This window comes from Dasypus novemcinctus, chromosome 11 (genome assembly GCF_030445035.2).
Source record: "Dasypus novemcinctus isolate mDasNov1 chromosome 11, mDasNov1.1.hap2, whole genome shotgun sequence".
In the NCBI taxonomy this organism is placed as follows: Eukaryota; Metazoa; Chordata; class Mammalia; order Cingulata; family Dasypodidae; genus Dasypus; species Dasypus novemcinctus.
Genome location: NC_080683.1, coordinates 49,718,111 through 49,724,613, shown reverse-complemented (window position 1 = coordinate 49,724,613; position 6,503 = coordinate 49,718,111).

Genomic DNA, 6,503 nt, shown 5'->3' with positions numbered 1-6,503 from the left:
ACATAAGTACCCAAGAGACCCTTCTAAAAATTCCTGGACTAAATTGGAGGATTGGAGGTACTATAAACAGATGAAAGCAAGTTGTACTGATGGTGCCAGTGAGAGTGGGGAGCAGAAAAGGAGGTCAGTAGGCTGGGACATGATAATTCTAATGGTTCCGTGGAATGTGGTTCCATGGTGGAAAGATTTAGTAGGTAGTTGGTGATATGAGACAAGATCATGAAAGAAAGTCAATGGCACTGATTGAAGTGCATCAGCAGTGAAGGCATGGTAATGGATAATATCAGTCAGAGAAGGGGAGCATGTAGACCAGCTGACTCCTTTCAGAAGCTTACAAGAGACAGCAAGCCTGCAGTGGAATCAGTGTCTAAGCTCTGCAGTTATCACCAAAATTGAGCAGGTGTGGAAGTTAAAAAAGATTTTTCCAGTTGTATGCATGGATTGGGCTGTTATACCTGTAAAAGCAATAATTAATTAGGGCTATGATAAGTGGAAGTTCATTTTCTAGTTCAAAACTTAGGTGAAAGGGCCTGAGGAAAACCAGAAATGAAAATGTTATGAGGCAGGGGACAAGTAAGCTTAGTATCAAGAGCTTGGGCAGGGAAATTTTGTTTCAGAATTTCAGCAATGTATTTGAAAAGATCTATCATGATTGCTTAGGAAAAAGTTGATAAATATGGATGATAGTATTAGAACAACTTTGATTCATAGTAGAATGACTGCTCTGATAAAGTGCTGAGGTCAGAGAAGAGAATGGTCTGTAGTAGACTGCCACAGGGCTATATTCTCAGCTGCCCTACTTAATGATTTCCATCAGTAATCCAAATGAAGAACATGAAGGCACACTCATTAGTGACACAAATCTGGGTATCATACCTAACATGATGAATATTTCTATTATGTATACATGGATGGATGGCAAAATGAAAACTCAAAATCTTAACAGGTAGGAAAGAAAGGTAACATTAAGAGGAGAACCAAAGATTTACTTTCATTCCACATTACTTTCAATAATATTTTTGCCATTTAATATATAAGCAGATAATTTGTTTGTTTAACTCAAATGTAAACCTTTGGATCCATAATAAGTTTTGCTTCCTCAAGCGACTGTACCAGCCCTGGATAGCTTATCTTCAAACCCCTTGCTATATGTGAAAAAACAAATTTTTTATTTTTTAAACCACTCTAGTTAGATTTTATATCACATGCACTAAATGGTTTTTTATATATACTGAAAAAAATTTTTAAAGATACTTAGATTACATAAATGTTATGTAAAATTATAGGGGATTCCCATATTCTCTGCTCCCTACCCCTTCCATATTTTGCCACATTAACAACACCCTGCATTAGTGTGGTACATTTGTTACAACTGATGAACACATTGCCACTAAGTGTGGATTATAGTTTACATTGTAGTTTACACTTGCTCCCACACAATTTTGTAAGTTATGACAAGATAACAATGGCTTATATCTGTCATTGCAATGTCATTCAGGACAATTACCAAGTCCCCAAAATGCCCCCATATTATACCTGTTTTTCCTTCTCCTTCCCCTCAGAACCTCCAGTAGCCACTGCCTCCACATCCATGATAAAACTTCTTCTATTACCAGAATAACAATAAGTCTATAGTGTATAACAGTAAGTCTACTTTAGTCCATCATTCATTCTCCAATCCTGATGATTCTGGGATGATGATGCCCACTCTGCTTCTAATTGAGAGGGGGCTTAGGTCCCAGGGGCAGATGGATGGGACTCCCTTGCTTGCAGTTGTAGGCACTCTCGGTTCCTTGGTATGGTGTTTGTCCATCATCTCTTCCCATTAGTTGTCCTGGGTGAGTCCATTGAACTGAGAGTAGGTGTTGCAACTCTGTTGAGAGTCAGGACTCAGCTGGCACATGGACAGCCCAAAGATTTAATTCTCTCTGTGCTAAGTCTCTAGTACTAATTTTTTTTTCCTTTCTTTTAATATATTTTTTATTTTTTTTAAAGATACTTAGATTACATAAAATGTTATACACAAAAAAGGGATTTCCCACTCCCCACATTTCTCACCCTTCTCCACATTAACAATTACTTTCAATTGTGTGGTACATTCATTGCAATTTTTTTTTAATTTTTTAAATTGATTTTGTAACAATATTACATTAAAAAAATATATATGAGGACCCCTTCAACCCCACCACCTCCACCCCACCACTCCCCCCCCCAGCAACACTCATTCCCATCATCATGACACATCCATTGCATTTGGTAAGTACGTCTCTGGGCACCTCTGCACCTCATGGTCAATGGTCCACATCATGGCCCATACTCTCCCCCATTCCATCCAGTGGGCCCTGTGAGGATTTATAATGTCCGGTGATTGCCCCTGAAGCTCCATCCAGGGCAGCTCCAAGTCCCTAAGACACCTCCACATCTCGTCTCTTCCTGCCATTCCCCATACCCATTAGCCACCATGTCCACTTTTCCCACTCCAATGCCACCTTTTCTCTGTGGACATTGGATTGGTTGTGTCCATTGCACCTCTATGTCAAGAGGAAGCTCAGATTCCTCATGGATACTGGATGCAATCCTCTCGCTTTCAGTTGTAGGCACTCTAGGCTCCGTGGTGTGGTGGTTGTCCTTCTTCAACTCCATCTTAGCTGAGTGAGGTGAGTCCAATAAATCAGATTGTAGGTGCTGGAGTCTGTTGAGGCTCAGGGCCTGGCTAGCACATTGTCAGTCCAGAGATTCAGATCCCCTAAATATATCTTAAACCCCAACACCAACTACAACTCCAGCACAGTAGCATGAAAGTCTTAAGAAGAGAGATCCCATCTGAGTCCAGATTCATCACGCATAAACACCAGCTCCAAAGAAGGGCAATCTGATTGATGAACACATTTGGAGCATTGCCACTAAGCATGGATTATAATTTACACTGTAGTTTATGCACTCTGCCATGTGATTCTGTAGATTATGGCAAGATATATAATGGCCTGTATCTGTCATCGTAATGTCATTCACGACAGTTCCAAGTCCCGAAAATGCCCCCATATTACACTCAGGACAGTTCCACGTCCTGAGAATTCCCCCATATTACACCTCTTTTCAAAACTTAATTTGACTTCAGTGAGTCCATGGGAGTGTTTTTAATAGAGAAACAACTAGCTCCCAGTTATATCTAATAGGAAAACTCAGGCTGCTCTGTTGGGTTAAACTGTAGGATTGGCAAAGATAGAGAAATGAACACAGTTAAGGACTCATAGTAATCTAGTTGAGAGATGATAGTGACTTGGACCAGGCAGTTGACTGTCGAAAAGTGGTCAGATTTTGGATATTCTGAAGGAAACATCAACAGGATATGCTGATATATTAGATGTGGAGTGTGAGATAATGAAAGGAGTCAATAGTGATGACAAATTTTCTGAGAAAAGCATCTAGAAGAAACAAATTGCCATCAACTGATATGTGGTTAGGGGGATGGAATACTAACATTTGCAGTGATCAGTAGCTCAGTTTTGGACATGTTGAGATAGTAATGTTCATTAGACATTCAGAAGAAAGCACTGAGTAAAGGTTAAAGATATTTCACTTTGAGTTTACATTCAGTTCACTGGGAAGACTGCACTGCAGGTATAAATTTGGAAGTCCTCATTATATGAATGATGCTTACAGCTGGGAGAATGAATAAGATCACCAAGGCTGTGGGTATAGAAAGCAAAGAGAGAATGCTCAGGAATTGAGTTGGGGGCACGCCAACATTCCAAAGTTGCAAAAATGAGGAAAATCAACTAAAGTTACTGAGAAAGAGGATAGTCCCGTGGGAGTTGAACCAAAGAACAAAGCATCCTAGACTAAAGTGAATGAAGTGTTTCAGGAAGGAGAGAAAGATCAGCTGTGCCAAGTGTTTTTGATAGGTCATGGTAAGAGTAGTACTAAGAATTGATAAAGGATTTTGGCATTTAGAGGTCATTGGTGACTTGACAAGAGTAATTTTGGTGGAGTGATGGAGGGGAAAACCTTTGTGAAATGTGTCCAAAAGAGAATGAGAGACCAGGTATTGGAATTAATAAGTACAGGTAATTTTCTAGGAATTTGGTATAAAGGCAAGCTGAGAAATGAAGCAGTAGCTTGGAGGTTACAGGTTTCTTTTCCTTGTTTGTTTTTTTAAATGAGGAAATTATGATGTGTTTATATGCTTCAGAGAATGATTTAGTAGTAGGGATAAAAATTTTAAATGCAATTATGAGGATTAACTGATAATGTGGGCAAACCACTTAGCACAACACTTAGAACACTACATAAACACTAGGTATTTTTATTCTCTTCCCCCAAAGTATTACAGCATAATCATTTATGATGTTGAGTTGCAACTGTCTTTATAATTCTCTTGATTTATTGATTCTAGGCAGTTTATTTTTTATCCAGTGTCTTAAATTGCTCATCAAAGAATGCTTCATGTTACTTACTTTGCATTTTTTTCATGTAGAACAATCTCTTCTACAGAATATAATAATTTCTACCCCACTGATCCACCCCTAATCATTTCACAGCACATACTATATACTTACACATTTTCAGGTGATTTGTTTACAGTTTGATAAATATCATTATGATTAGCGAGGGTCACCTTGAAATATGTCATCTGCAAGCCTAGGATACTGAAACTCTGATTAGGCACTCTATACGAGTTGAAATGATAGTGTGCCAAGGAAATATGGGTTATTGGAACTTTGTGCTAATAATACACATTATAGAGTAGAACTTGCTAGATTGTGGTTTATATGGAGCAGATTCATTTTGGACTGCAAGCAACATGTATTTAATTATTTTAAGACCAAATGTTTTCCTTACTAGGGTATTTTATTTTTAAAGATTTTTTAAAAATTTTATTTAATTTCCCCCCCCATCCCCGGTTGTCTGTTCTCTGTGTCTATTTGCTGCAACTTGTTTTGTCTGCTTCTGTTGTTGTCAGCGGAAGTGTGGGTGGCGCCATTCCTGGGCAGGCTGCACTTTCTTTAGGCTGCACTTTCTTTCGCGCTGGGCGCCTCTCCTTACCGGATGCACTCTTTCCGAGTGGGGCTCCCCTACACGAGGGCGAGGGACACCCCTGCGTGGGGCGGCACTCCTTGCGCGCATCAGCACTGCACGTGGGCCAGCTCCACACGGGTCAAGGAGGCCCGGGCTTCGGGTCAAGGAGGCCCGGGCTTTGAACCGCGGACCTTCCATGTGGTAGACAGACGCCCTAACCACTGGGCCAAGTCTGTTTCCCCTTACTAGGGTATTTTATCTGAAGGAGTTTAACAGTGTAGCTCTTATAAGACAGAATTTATTGTTCATTTTAACTCTATTTATCACTTCTAAGAATTCAGCACAATCAGACATTCCTAAAGTAATGAAAACTAATGCCACAACTAGTATTTTCAGATTCTTGCCTGATTTAGTTATTCTTTGCTGTGTAACAAATTACCTCAAACTTTAGCAGCTTAAAAGAACAATGAATACGTATTATCCCGCACAGTTTCTGTGGATAAGGAATCCAGGAGTGGCTTTGATCCTTAGATCTGGGTCAGGGTTCTGATTGGGCTTAGAGGATTTGTTTCCAGTGCTGGTTGTTGACTGCAGACCTCATTTCCTTGCCATAATATCTCCTTAGGGTTGCTTGCACATGTTCCGCACATGGGAGGTAGCTTCTTCCTCCACAGTGAGTAATTTGAGAGAACAAGGCAGTATCTTCAATGATATGACTTCAGAAGTCAGACTCTGCCATTTCTGAAATTCTGTTGCTTACATAGGTCGGCCTATTCAGTGTGGGAGGGGGTGCTTAGAGGACTTAAATGCCAGGGTACAAGAATTTTGGGGACTACCCTGGAGACTGGCTACCACATTGCAGCTCAGAACGCTGCATGGTCTATGACAAATCTAAACAGCGGGAAAATATAACTATGGCTGAGGGTTGCTTCATCACATATATTTTCTCTGTCTCCATTTTGATTATTATAATTAATGCCCAGAAATCTACATGACCCTAATTTCTTCAGTTGTTTTTGAATATTTTAACAGAATTCATATAGGTGGTAGAAATTTCGGTCAAGGGTAGCTATCAGATGTGTTTATTATTTGTTTTGAAGGAGAAATGAAAAATAATGTAGAAAGAGCACCACAAATGAATTCAAATCCTTGCTCTAAAAATTATTAGAAGTCTCCAAAGTAGGGATGATGATGATGATGATGATATCGCCACCACCACCATCACAACCACCTCATACTGTTATTGTGAGGATTAAATTCAAGTACATTTGAGAAAGCACTATAAAACTGTAAGACATTGTTGATATTGCCAAATAAAAGTGATTTCTGATAGGAAATTGTAGCATAACCTGTGTCATACTCTTTTGATCCAATTCTGGTTTCAGCTGCAGCTATTGTGGATAATGACAGAAAATAATTATTATAATAACAAAAATAAATTTTTCAAAAAGAAGAAAAACACAAAAAGAAAACCTTCAGACTTA